Source organism: Parasteatoda tepidariorum, chromosome 4 (assembly GCF_043381705.1).
Source record: "Parasteatoda tepidariorum isolate YZ-2023 chromosome 4, CAS_Ptep_4.0, whole genome shotgun sequence".
Classification (NCBI taxonomy): Eukaryota; Metazoa; Arthropoda; class Arachnida; order Araneae; family Theridiidae; genus Parasteatoda; species Parasteatoda tepidariorum.
Genome location: NC_092207.1, coordinates 75,026,329 through 75,041,745, shown reverse-complemented (window position 1 = coordinate 75,041,745; position 15,417 = coordinate 75,026,329). Strand labels below are relative to the sequence as shown.

The window sequence follows — 15,417 nt, the reverse complement described above, 5'->3', positions numbered from 1 at the left end:
AGATGCCTTAAAAAAGTGGGGTATAATAATCTAATATTTGTGTAGAGCCAAAAACCATTTTTAGATAAAAGGGGGAAAATTGGAACAGTTTATGTTCGTCAAAATTTAAATCTATATTCTAAATTCATTTTAGTGAAAATGCATGCTCTAAAAATTTATTAATTTCCATATTATATTATTAGAGAAAATGTTTTAGTATTAATGACTTCATAATTAAATTTATTTGAAATTCATATTTTATTCTTCATAAAATAAATTTGTTTATTCCAAGTACGTATTTGCTAAATAAAAAGTTATATTTCCTTATAAGTAATCTAGCCACAGGTTAAGTTTACTTAGTTGCCAGATGCCTCCTGTGGCTGAATACCTGGGACTTTAGCCCACTTTATTCCCTTGTTCGCACGTCATTTCAACTTGGGACTACAGAAAAATAAAAGAATGACGTCGACAGCAATGTTTTTTTTTTTTTTAAGATGTCGAAACAAAACTGTGGTAGCATGTAGTTGGAATATAGCTGACAAATAATTCCCAAAATTAAAGATTATATCCACTGGTAATCCATTTGTTTACTGTGAGTTTAAAAATTTTGATTAAAACTGCCTCTGTTTGTCAGAGACTTCTGAAAATATTTATTCAGCAATCACTAAAATTGAATGGAAAAAAAACTTGTTCACTGCGTAATATAAAAAGCTTGCCTTTTTATTATTATTTTTTTTTAAATAAAATGCAACTTCTTTATTTTTTGCAGAAAAAATGTTTTCTGAAGTAAGCACAAAAGCACGACGACACATTCGCTTGAGTTTTAAAATTGTTTAAAGAAACGGGGACAAAAATATTTTTACAAACCTTGTCACTGCATTAAAAAGATAAAAGAAGTCTAGAGAAATTTCTGAAAAATCTAAATTTCTTTTTTCTTCCTTTTGAAACTGTGAACTTGCGTTGTAAAATCAATACTCATTTCTTTCTTGCACATTGAAAGATGATTCCGCGAAATTGGAAACACAAAGTTTTCAACAGCATTGAAGTTGTAAAGATTGAATTCATTCTTTTTTCAATTATTGTGAGTAGAGAATTTCCCTTAGGAATACATCGATCACCGCTACAAATCTTCTTGAGATAGATTTTTTCTTTTAATTAATATTGCAAGACATAATTTTTAATTAAATATTTAGAATTTTTGGATAATTATCTAGTTGAATTATGTAAAAAATTATTAGGTAAAGTTAAGAGAAACCACTCACAATTCAACAAACCAGCAAAAAAATACTTAATTTAATTTTTGTTAAACTTCCAATAAACAATTTTAACTACTTTTGTTTTAGAGGCATTTTATTACTATTTTGTTGTTAAATTTGTCACACAAATTGTAATAAAACCTCTATTCTTATTTCTTCAGAAATACTAATTTTAAGGGTTGATGAAATTATGCACATCAGTAGGAGATATTTAATATTTCATTTTATAACCATCGTTGAACAGCAGACTCAATTTTGGGTTTACGACTTACTTTATTCAACTCCGTAGCCTTGTAATTCTGAACTTAATCCAGAAGACAAAGGAACTTCTTGATCAAATTTATGGGGAAAATTTGTTTTCATGAAGGACTTTTGATGGAGTTGACCCGCATTTACATTACATGGAGAAAGAAAACCTCCCACGGTTAGCCTGAAAGGAAGGAGACTCTAACCAATGATTTGTCTACGCCTGAGGATATATTACATCAGTACTGTGGTCGATGCGAGTCGGGTGCAAAATTCGTATCGACCAGCCATCGCTGGGATTCGAACCCAGTTCACCTCATTGGGAGGCGAACGCTCCATCCTCTAAGCTTCTACAGCTCTTGTACGAGATATTATAATTAATAAGAACCACAATTTAATCTTTAACAATAATAATTGCTTTTAAAAATTTTACAGTTCTTGAAAATTAATATTATTAACCTTGAACGCCTTAAAATTATTGAAGAGTCATGAAAATGTTTGAGTTCTAGAAACTAAAGAATTATAATTATAGAAAAAACTTAATGAGAAAAAGTAACTTTTGCTGAAATATATTGATTATTTTATTATTTTTAAACAGTTCCACTGCTTTTGTTAGCCTATTTTCTCTACTTTGAACACTCCTTATAGAAAGAACATTGCCCCATCTTTCCGAATCAGCAGTTATAAGTTATGAGGCAATTTTCTCCATTTAATTAATAAAACAGTTGCTATTTTTTCAATTAAAATACAATAATTTTATTTTGTATTTCGCAACCAGCATATAGTTTCTTAGGGTTGCTTTACATATGAGTCCTTCAATCAATCAATCAATAAATAAATACCCTTTTTGTTTACTTACTGAAACTTTCCTTTTTTTTAATTTTTAATCTTATAACTTCAAAAATTTGTAATTTATAATTGAATTTTTTGAACAGACGGCATAGATTTTTGTAAAAATGGAAGCTTATATTTTATTAAAACAGTAAAGAATCATAAAAAAGCATAAGCTTGTACCGAAATTTACTTTGTTGTCAATAAACATTTTAATAGCAATAATAATAATAATTATTATTAATCAGATAGTAACCGAACTGCACATAATCAAAACATTTTACTGAGTAAAATATTGACGTTTACTAATATTGCTGAATCTGATTCATATCATTGCAAATAATTTTATGTTTCGATTTTTTGTTAGCATATCTGTATTGGAGTTCTTATTTTTAAAGTAAATTAATGACTTAAATATCGCCCATTCGAAAGAGATTTGAATACAATTTAAATTTTTATTAGTTTCAGAATTTTCTGTAAGATCAGATGATATAAACTATGATGTAACCAAGTTTATTAACTTGCAGGTTTCATTTATATTCTTCACAATTAATTATCCAAAATAGAACGATAATAATAACAAAAAAAATTCTTTAATGTTTATTTAAGTTAATAGAGCTCATGCTTTTTAAACGTTCATATTTTTCCCCGTTTCCTTTTATAATGCGCCATACCGAGCAAACCTCTTACTTTGAGTATTAAAGCAAAAACTGGAAAGATTGAGTTGGGAATAGAGTTCTTACACCGCGTAGTATATGTAGTGGAGAAATTTGCATATATTTCGCGTTCCGTTGACCACTCAACCGAATGTTTTCGGGAAAAGGGTTCCGGGAATTTTTCTCATAAGCGTTCTCTCTGATAAGCTTTAGAAATCATAAATTGCTTTTTGGAAAAATGCGGGGTTTTTTTGAAAAAAAAGCTTCTTGAAAATAGTGTTTTTTAAATGTCTGTTGCATTTAAGAGGTAATTTGTGTTTGTGAAAGTCTTGAATAAGTGTATAAAAAATAACAAAAGTACCAATTAATACACTCCCTCGTAAAATATTTTAGTTAAATAATCAAATTAAAAGCAAAGGAATTTCAACCCTTAATTGTTTTGTTTTTTAATATAAAATGTGAAATTAAACTGCACTGTAAAAGATCTGGATCCAACTACGGTATAAAGTACCGGCCCTTAGGATGCATCATTCGTAAAATCCATTTTTACCGTAAACTATTATACCGTAATTTTTACAGTAATATTTATTTAACACTAGAAGGACGGAAAATTGGTATATACCTATATTGCCGAAAAGCAGTCAAAATGACTGGATTGTGACTGCTTCAATAAATTTGTTTAAAATTAATTTTTAAAATTTTTTATATTATTTACAGTTATGTAACAAATTATTAGTAAATATTAGCAATAAAAAAATTATATGTTGTACAAAAAGTCACAAAATTCTAAGAAATTGTGTCATTATATGCATCATTGTTTCTCTAATTCAAATTAAAAGCAGTCAAAATGACTTCCTTATGCAATCTAGTGCTAATTAGAGTGATTCAGTGATTTTACTGCAATTATTACTGTAAAAATTAAGATATTTTAGATTTTTTGTTCCGCAATATGTTCCAGTAAAATTGGATTATACGGTAAAAAGTACCGGCATGCTGAGTTCCGGTACGTTTACCGCAATTTGATCCTGAATTCTTTAAAGTGAACACTGCACCCAGAAAAACGGACCACCCTAATTAACTTTCGATCTAATGATTAGATTTTCACATTCTAGGACTCAATCTTAATGGCTCTAGGGGTGAAATCAACCATGCTAACTAATAAGTGCAGATGATATTTTAAGGTACGAATTAAAGCACAAAAACATACTTTCTCTGAATAAACATAACTTTTTTTTCAATTGATTCGGACTTCTGATCCACAAAATATAGGAGGTAGCCGTAATCTGAGAAATATGGTTCCATATTTTGGTCAGGAGAGTGATCCAAAGCTTGGACACTTCAATGTTAATTTTATTTTTTGCGCATTTCGCCATATTTTTTCAACTTTTTTAAGCGAATTGAAAAAGTTTTGCACGCAATTATGAAATTCGTTTTTCCAAAGCAATGCAAGAAATTAATTTTAGCAAATATTTATTATTTTATTTAATAATAGTCGAAGACATTTTGAATTGTAAGGTATAAAATTTTTACATCATTTTAAAGAATGTAATTTTAAATGTCAAAATGCAAAATTTGTGTGAAATTGGTCGAATAGTTCCTAAGAAATCGAATTTTAAACAAGTTGTATATTAAATCGCGTATTTATCCGTTCTATTTTTATTATTTATTTATTTATAATTTTTTTTTAATTTTTATTTTTTATTTTATGCGCATTGTTAATTTTTGTATACGTAATGTAAATCGCATTCATTACGCTTTAACACGTTCAAACAACATCAAAAGGGATATTTTTAACTGTCCCCAAAACATATTATTATATTATTTTAATATGTATTTGTTCCATTCTAAAACATTTTCTAGTCTAAAGCCATGAGTATGATTATCGTATTCTGCGTTTTTGAGCAGATAAGGTTTTTATTTTATTTTATAACCGTCGTTGAACAGCCGACCCAATTTTTGGGTTTACGACTACTAATATTCAACTCCGTAGCCTTGTAATTTTGAACCCAATACAGAAGAGATCCTGGATCAAGGGAGAAATTTGCCTTCGTGGAGGACGTTTTGGCGGAACTAACCCGCATTTGCGCTACACGGAGAGGAAAACCACGAAAACCTCCCACGGTTAGCCTGACGGCAAAGGGACTCTAACCCATGATCCGTCTACCACAGAGGATATTTCATGTCGGCACCGTGGTCGGTGTAAGCCGGATGCGGATTCGTATCGACCAGCCATCGTGGGATTCGAACCCGGTTCACCTCATTGGAAGGCGAACGCTCTATCTCCTGAGCCATTGCGGCTCAACAGATAAAGTTTCTCAAAATTAATCGTACAGCTTGCAATGTTTTTCTACGAAAACAAACGGTTCAAAATCAGTTATAGGATTCTTTAATAGATGGCTCTGACTGAAAAATCGTTTCTGCAACATATTAGACCTTCTGAAATAATTACGTGAGTGGCTGTTAATTTTGTTCTCGGTAATAAGCAGTTGCTTCAAAAGATAGTTATTATAATTATCTTCGGATCATCCTCAGGGATGTTTCCCAGACCGTCGCCAATAGCCCATTGTGAAGCTCTAGTGCGACATAAATGAACAACAACAACTATCTTTAAAGGTTTAAATTTAGCTGGTTTTTTGAATCATTGGTTATTTTTGAGATGCTGGTAAGATCATAAGATTATGTATCTTGATATAAAATATGGATTTTGACTTCAAAGAAACTGCCATTTTAAAGTTTTCGGGATTTTTTAAAATGTTAGTAAATTATAATTAATGTAATTAAATTATAATTAATATATTCAAATTATAATATTGTTTTAAATCTATAACTTAAAGAAGTTTTTTTTAAGTTTCAAATATTTAATTTTTTAATATAAATAAATCTCAATACTGCTGTAAATGTATGACTTAAAGTTATGTTGATTTTGTTCAACAAAATCACTAAAACTTCAAAATTTTTGCAAAATTGTATCAATTTTTAAAGTTAATATTGCTATTTTTTTTACCAGCGGGTGACCGAGCTCCGCTCGGAGAAAACAGGCATCGAAGCTAACTCGAAGATTTAAATTTTCAATTGTGATTTATCAAAACAATACATGCCATAAGAAAATTTGTGAAACCATTGGTGAAAAGATAACCGGTTAAAGTGCACCATTGTAAACTATCTAAACAAAGTTTGGAAAGGGAACTATTCTATACAAAGGTAAAGTTTGAAAAGTCATAGGAAATAAAATGTAATTGATAACAAAAAATTATACAATTAAAGACACTGTTCACAACGAATTCGTAAATTTGCTTCCGTTCATCCGCTTCTTGAAAATTCTTGTCCAGGAAAAGGCGTCGATGAGAGAGGTATTGTCGAGCATAAAAGACGATGTAAACTCCGCAGGAAGACGCGTCATCTTGGTGGTTGTAAGCGTTGCGAGGTTTCACGATGCATCCTTTCAGCTTTTCATTCGTAACAACGGTATTCAAAACGTGTCGCAGTATTTTTCTCAAAACAGCATCGATGGGCAGCGGGTTGTCGACTGGATCGCAGACTAATAGTTGACGTTCTCCATAGCTTGCTTCGTAAATTCCTAGCATCCAGTGCTCGCCTCTATCCATTTGAGCTCTCTTGTGAATGGGAATGAGTAGCACGTCGAATCCTTGTTGAACGCCGTATAGATAGTTGGAAGCCTTGTTCTGGTCGCTGATATCGTTGAGAAGAGCCATTCCTTCATAAGCGCCATCCGCTGTTGTAACGTAGAAGCGTGCGACAAATTCAGGGTGAAGTACGGCAACTTTGACGGTCGGGTAAGCTTGTTCGGCGTAATGGAGAAGCATTCTGACAATGACGGTATCTTCTAGTTGTCCATTTGCGGGTAGAATTGAGTTGATCGCTTGTTGTTCCAAAATTCCGGCTCCTTGAAGAATTTCATGTAGAGGTGCGTTCTGCATGTTGAAAATGTAGCTTGAAATCTGATGAATGTTGAAATGTCGGACTTTGTTGACGGTGATTTTAACACAAAAGTTAAACTTTTCTCCACTTTGATAAATGTAAACTAATGCGAACCTTACAATTAAATTATTAATTCCTTCGTATATTATTGGTTTAAGTTGTCGAAAATTAATATTTCAATTGTAAGGTTCGCATTAGCATACATTTATAAGAGTGGAGAAAAGTATCTATAGCCATTATGGCGAACTAATAAAGTTTGAAAATATCCTATCTGTAACTCCGAACTGCTCGACCGTAGCGCTTCAAAACCGGCGCCAATCGATTCCTCGTGGCCAAAAACCCCAGACCCCCAAGTTTACCGGAGTTTATTAATTCTGGGGCGATTTTCGACTTGGCAACCATTCCTCGTATTATAGTATAAGATTACTACTAAATTATAATAACTGCTTCGACTTGAAAGAAAAAAAAAGCTCTTTTAATAAATCGAGCCAAAACGTAGTCATGTGACCTCAAGCTGAATTCTCTTTGAAACTAACTCAAGTCAGATTTCTTTATCGTAAAGTTATTTGAAATATCCCAGTAAAAGTTTTCTTTTTAAGCTGTATTTTCTGATCTAGTGACTTTTCTCTTCTTTCCTAAATATATTTGACGAAAGAAGCGAGGAAGTGTCGAGTTTCTCTTCCTGGAAACGCATAGTTGGTTCGTATATTCTGAAAGATTCCTCCTATAAGACTGTATTAGAATGTCCAGATCAGAAACTTCAAGCTGCAATTGTTTATTTTTATACTCATTCCCAGTATTCCATTATCTATTTTTGTATATAGCGTGAACTACGGTTAACTATTTCGAAACATAAATTTCTTGACAACATCTTTTTCTAATGCGGTGCAATTTCCTCTCTTTTTTACACGGATATTTCCTTTTAAACTTTATTTAACTCAGCTTTTGTATTAAAAAAATGAATTTTTCGATAGTTTGCAATGGTTATTTTCCTGATTTTAATGATATCAATTTATTTTTTAGAGTGAAATTTTATTCGAAATTAACAGATTACCATTTCTTTAATACGAGGTAAAAAGAAATTAATAATCAAGGCTGTTTTTCGAAAGCGTCAATTAAATAACGCTTTTTTGATAATAATGTGCTATTTTCATATCTTCTGTGAATTTACAACAGTTATTCACAACTGTTAGGTTAAGTTCAGCCTATTTTTAGCTAGTGCCCCGTATAATTTTAAAAATATTGCAGATTGACACTGTAGAGAAAGGAGCTATAGTTTGTGATATAATTTTTTAATACTTAAAAGATTTACTTACATTATTACAGAATTACATTTTTATTATAGAAAAGCGCAAACCTTATCAAAATTACCTGAGAAATTTTTGAAACTTACTCAGCAGCGCAGCGAACTTATAATTTTGGGGAGGGAGAAATTTTTTAACTTTTAGAAGGAAATTCGAATTTGATCAAATCATAATATATATTTTACATAAACTGCGGTTAACGAGTTTAGTCCTTCATGTGCCCAAATTAAACGGATTTTCTTTTGTTATAATTTTAGAATGTAATTAATTTGAACTATGGTTAACTATTTCGTTACATAAATGTCTTAATAACATCGTTTTTTTCAATTTGTAGAACTTTCCTCTCATTTTTACTAACGTTACATATACTTTAGTGCTTGTATAATATATAGTCCACATGAACTGCGATTAATGCACTTAGTCTGTCTTTTGTCCAAATTAAACAAATTTTCTTTTGTTACAATATTAGAATGAACTTTGAACTATGAATAACTATTTCAATGCATAAATGTCTTAATAACATCCTTTTTTTTCAATTTGTTGCACTTTCCTTTCTTTTGTTACTAGTATTACATATACTTTTCTACTTGTATAATACACTCTACAACAAAAAAATCGACGCACCAAGAACGCACTTAAACGCTCAAAATCGACGCTCGATCAGGCTGGAATGATGCCGACTGGGGACGTATAGTCTTTAGCGACGAATCCCGCTTCCAACTGTGGCCTGACGATCATCGAAGACGTGTTTGGAGACTCACAGGGCAGAGGGAGGATCCTGCCTTCACTATTGTCCGCCACACCGGCCCTCAAAAAGGCATTATGGTCTGGGGTGCCATTTCCTTTGACAGCCGGATCCCTTTGGTCGTCATTAGAGGTACACTTACTGCACAGCTGTACGTCGACGACATCTTAAGACCTGTTTTGCAACCGTTCCTTGGCAGCACCCTGATTTGGTTTTTCATCAGGGCCAGACCACATAAGGCACGTGTTGTTATGAACTGTCTGCAAGCTTGTCAAACTCTTCCTTGACCTGCCAGATCACCAGATCTCTCTCCCATCAAGCATGTCTGGGATATGACGGGAAGGCTATTGCATCTGGCACGGAATGTTGATGACCTCGTTCGACAATTGGATCGAATTTGGCAGTAAATACCACAAGAGACCATTCGGGAGCTTTATCAGTCTATGCCACGCCGTGTGGCAGCTTGTATCCAGGCTAGAGGCGGGTCAACGCCTTATTGAACTTGTTACTGTAACTCTGCAATAAATTATTCAATTGATCTGAAATTTTAATCATTTACTATTCTGTACATTGTCTTCCTATCCACCAATTTTTCGTTTCAATCGGACAACTCCTTCCTGGTGCATCGATTTTTTTGTTATTGAGTGTATATATTTTACTTCAACTGCGATTAATGTGTTTAGTCTTTCATATGTCAAAATTAAACAAATTTTCTTTTGCTACAATATTAGAATGTAGTTTGAACTATGGCTAACTATTTCGATTCATAAATGCCATAATAAAAAAAAATTTCAATTCGACGCAATTTTCTCTCTTTTTTTACTAGTATTTTTCCTTCCAAACTTTACTTAGCTGAGTTTTGTATTGAGAAAAAGGAATTTTTATTTCTAACTTTATTAAAACTGAATCAGAAATTTTTGAAATCCACTCAGGAGCTTACCGAACTAATAATTTCTGGGGGATGAAAAAGTTTTTAATTTCACGAAGGAAATTCGAATTTGACCGAATCATAATATATATTCTACATGAACTGCGATTAACGCGTTCAGTCCTTCATGTGTCCAAATTAAACAAATTTTCTCTTCCTTCAATTTTAAATTTGTTAAATTAACTCTTGCCTTTGGTAGAGCCGAAGAAGCAGTTTGGAATAAAAAGCAATTAAAAGAAGATGCTTACTGGACGATGATATGGCGATAAATTCTGTCTAAGACGATCAGTAAACAATTGAAGCCTACATTTTCATCAGAGAATGAAAGAGAATTAAATTAGGATCATTTTCACTTAATAAAAGTGGTAAAAATTTCTTTCGATGATAATTTATTTTTGGCGGTATTACGATAAATTCTGTTTTCAGAGATCAGAAAATGATTGGTACTTAGAGTGTAGTAAGGCTCTAAGATGTAGTTAGAATTTCAGCTGAAAAAGATGTTGGAAATTTTACTGCCGATAAATTATATTTGGCGATGCCATAGCAATTATTCAAGTCTTAGACTAAATAGATTGAATAGATAAATATAGTAGACAAATCTTAGACTACATAAATACAGCAAAACAATTTTTAAAAATAATCTGATGTCTTAGGTTTCTATTAAAAAGCTTTCTAAAATTATTTTAAAGAAACCTTTTTAAAATTAAGTATAGAAATATCTCTTCGCTAACTTTGTTTTCTTTGAAAAAGAGTTTTGAAAAGTCAAACTTATTTTATCTATTCAAAAGTTGCAAAAACTCCAGCAGTTTGAAAGTATACATTATCTCCACAGTGAAAGAATATTTTTAGAGCAGCTGCCGTTGTTGAAGAACTGAAGAGATACTGAATAAATAAAAATTCAATTTCTCAAGTGTAAATAACTCAAAAAACCGCCTTTAACTATTACGAATTTCTAAATCAATTTTTCACAGAATATATAGAAAAAATATTATTTCTTAAACGTCAGTTTAAATTATAAAAATTGAAACTTTTTCGAACAATCTGTTGTTAAATTATAAGCTTTACTATGAATTAGATATAAATACGTCAAAACTCTATATACTCTATATCTCATCAGAAAAGTGTGAAAATGGTCGAATATCTCGAAAAATATGAAACGGATCAAAACTCATCTCAAAAGTTTTTTTTAAGATAAATTCAACGATAATAAACTTGATCCCTACCTTTACCTCTAAAGTCAAAGGGAGCAACATTTTATTGCATATTTGGATTCTCTAGAGAGAAAAAAAATACCATAAAATGATCTTCAGATTCTTGAATTTTAATTCTTGATCGAATTGTTATCGAGAAATGAAGATAAGTTTTAAATTGTTTAAAATAGATACAGTTCCAGAAATGCATGTCAGGTATAAAAAATATAAGCAGGAGTATGTGACACTTTAAAAAAATCGATCTAATGACATCTAACTAAACAACATAGCTTGGATATCATTAAGTAGACTTTTCAAAATAACAAGCATGCCTCTTTTTACTTCCCAACCTGACAAGTGTTTCCCGGGCTGTATCTATTTTGAACAATTTAAAACCCATTTTCGTTTTGCGACGGTAGTGCCATCTATGAACCAAAACGAAAAAAACAGAAAGTCTTGTTAAGGTGCCTTTTTTTGAAAAATCCAAATCGGGGATAAAATCGGATTGGTCAAACCAGATAATAAAAAAGGGGGATACTTATTTCAAATTTCAAAGTGGCTCCCCGCTCAAGTCCCAGGGAATCAGGTGAGCAGTCGAATTCGGTATCCTCTAAAACCACCGCTGTCTACGCTTAGTTTGAAAATGGCGCAGAATGTCAATATGGAGAAAAGCCACAATTCTGTAAAAATAAAAAGCATTTGTGGTCTAATTTTTTAATGTCTTAAAACTTACTACAATGCTGCATTACTTGGGCTCATAAAAATTTGTAAAAACTAAGAATAAGGCAGTGATTTTGATAATTGTCATCTAGATGGAAAAATTTCGCCAAATTGGCAATTTTTTAAAAAGTTCAATAACTTTTAAAATATTTAAGTTATTTGCTAAGTTATCAAGCTATTTCCAAAACCCAGATAATTCTTCACGGCAAGATTATATAGGTAGTTTAAAATCATCACATTGCTTCCACTGTAAAACACTTAAATTGTTGCTTTTTTATTTTCCTTGGTGACAGAGCCTCGAAAAAAAGCGTTATGGAAAATATTTGAATCTCTACTTACCAGCTCTCATGTTAAATTATTTAGTTTCCGGTTTTAAAATCTTTTAGCAAGCAGTCATAAGAGTTCCGATAATTGGACCATGCGGGATATCATAATGCTTCTAAAGAAAAATTACATGAGTTGTGCAATTAGATTGGGATTTGGTTATAGTTTTCCAAAAATATATAGCTTATGAATCCTTGTTAAGAAAAAAAAACATCAAGAAAATGTACGCATTAGCGACTGCAAATTGATGCTTAAGTAAATTGATGAAAATACAAAAATTCTATCTAAGTCTTAAAGATTGCTTTAGAACAAGTTGGGATAAAAATCATTGAAACCACTTTGATTGTCTGATGAAATTTGGGGTTCCTCGACTCTTTTCTTTTTCCAGCAGCAAGCAAACAGGTCTTGATGTTTTCCGTTTCGACTTCCTCAGCTGTAATTTGATAAATTTCGATACCTTTTTTTTGTTTGACTAAATACTACTAATTTTTAGCTCGTAATGTATGTACTTTATTATTTTAAGCTTAAAAAGTATACTAAAGATAAATTGCGATGAATCATCATGCATAGGTTTTTAAAACATATATTAAAAAAATGAAGAAAAAGAAGATTTCCTACTTTAATCCCTATTTCTTTCTTTCTTTTATTTGACTGCTTTTTTAAAATGATGTGCTGAATTTTTTCCTTAAACAAAAAAAAAAATCCATTACTGTTCAGTCAGTCATTTTAGAGAAGTTTTAAATAAGTGTAAAGATACCAAAAGATATTGCAAAAGAAACGAACCGTTTTTGTTCCTTAAACTAAAGAGAAAAAAATTCAGAAGTGCAATAAGACTTTGACAAAGACTGGTGTCATCACCGTTACCATGGCAACCTATATTAATCTGCAAGAATTTTAAATCTCAATCTTCCAAAAATAAGATTTCTAATTGAAAAAGCGAATTGACTTTTTTTAACTACATGAATCGATGCAAGAATGATAGCAGTAAAATTCTCTTGAGAAAAACTAACATTTGCTAGCTTAGATAGGAACCGATATTTCAAACAAATGTCATATAACAATTGATTTTTCCTACATTTGTAAATCTACTAAACTGTTTTTATGTTTAAATTAAAATTAAAGTAAACAGTTGAAATTTGCTTTTTTAGTTTATATATTTATTTGTTTTGTATTTTAAAGGAGAATTTCTCAAATTTTGCGAAACTCAGCAAAACTGGACTAGAACGTTCCTTTGAAAGATATATTGACCATATAATTTTTTTTTATTCTTAAAATCATGCATAACATGCATTTTTTTTAATTTAACAATTTTGTATTCCTTCTAATTAAACTAATTTTAATTATAGCCATTTTGGTGTTGCAAGTGGAACAGATTTTTGAAACATATTTTTAAAAAATTTGAATATAAATAGTACTCGTATTTGATATTTAAAATATATATTAGAAAGGCCACTCGCTAGACGAGGGAAAATTTAATAAACAAATAGATTTAAAAACTTTTAAATACTATAGTGCCTTTTTCTTTTTCTTTTTTTTTTTTTGCTGTACTTATAAAGATATAGGTTGTTCATAACAGCAGCTTTTACCCTAATTTCTATTTGCCAGCAAATAAAAAGAGCAGTATGATTGTAAAAGGTTGCTTTATTTAAGCGTGTCCTTCATTCGTGTGATTTTGCTAGAAAGAGATATTAAAACTGAGTTTTAAGTTTCGTTCAACTAACACTCTCAGAAATAAAACTCTCACTTTTGACGATTTACCAATCCTTAGGCTGCGTTTCGTCAATTTTGGGAATCATTTAGTCACGAAATCATGTGATTTGAGATAAAATGAGAACTCTCACATGCATGACGAAAATGTTTCCTCAACTCGGAACCTCATAGCAGTGCATTGTAGGAGATTGTTAAAATGACTACAAGACGATCAAAAATAAAGAACCGAAGTCGACTAATGTATGGGGGTCAAGGAGCTGGATTCTCACTGGGAGTTCACGGGTTCGAATCCTGCTTCGGGCATGAGTGTGTAATTTATCTCTCTATTTATCTTTTTCTTGTATTATAGGTGGACATTGATCCACCTATATGGTGCCTACGTTGAAAAGTTAGATGCATTAGGAAATTAGAAAAGTTGGAGACTTCTTTTTTTTTCTGGAAAAAAAATAGAATGGCAAATTACATACTTTTTAATTTTGACGAAATTCGTTTCCTTAAAGAAATTACGATTATTATTTCATCACTCTTGGCAAAATTTTTTGCACGGATCATATAGCAGGAAACAGTTTCGCCAAAAATGAAGAAAGTTTCGAGAAATTTGAGCGTTTAATTTTTACAGTGTACAAACTATTTTAAAATGATATCAATATCTGAAAGCATATTTACTAGGATAAGTTAATATCTGAACGCATATATCATAAGTCAATATCTGAACGCATATTTACGAAGATAAACTCACTTTATGGTTTACATACACAGAAAAAAACATCGAATAAGAAATAAAATGAGGAGTAAAAGTGTCCCGCCAAAATAATAGCCTAAATAAGTGCCACATTTTTAAATGACTTAAAATGTATGATGTTGTATACCATTTACTAATACAATTCTGTCAAAGACTGAAACTGCTTTTTTTTGTACATAAAGCCATATTGAGTATGCCTTCCTTCTCTCAGGGATTGTGGTCGTAAGAAAGGCCAAACCATTCATGGCTTTCAACCTTCTATCCAAAGTCCATCTACGTTAAATTTAGTGCATTAGCCGAAACCTTTCCATTGCATTTAGAGCCTCCACCTCATTCTGTAATGGAGAAGATATGAAGATGAACTTTTCTTATTTTTATATCGTACAAAAAACGTTTTATATATCTTACAAAAAAGTTACGATACAAAAATATTTAACAGTTGCCGATCTTCACAAACAAGAACAGAAAATAATAGAATTGAGGTGACCCAGACAGTTTAGTGCGCTAGTACAATGACATAAGAAAAGAAGAAGAATTCTTCCCCCTTATACTGCTAGGTGGAAGCTCATTAATCGTGTGGGAAGGCTTCAGTCATGGTGGTAAACTTGACCTGATATTTTCCGCTTGCTGTTTTGAGGCTGCCAATAATCAAAAAAATCTAAAAATCCATTTATTGCCATTTGCAGAGAGAATGGTTGGCCCAAGATGGATTTTTATAACAGGGCAACGCCTTTGTTTACTCTGGAAAATCTTAACAGTTTTGGTTTTTAGATACTAGAGTGCCTGTCATAAATAATCCGTCCATTTAACTGACCAAAGAAAACGTGGAAAATATCCTTAGTAGGGC

The 15,417-nt window shown here is 31.4% G+C and overlaps 1 protein-coding gene across 2 annotated transcripts in view; it reads left to right on the top strand.

Moving 5' to 3' along the window:
- The window catches only part of LOC107455647 (uncharacterized), an 84,779-nt gene that overhangs the window by 46,044 nt on the left and 23,318 nt on the right, over positions 1–15,417 (top strand). The window lies entirely within an intron of this gene.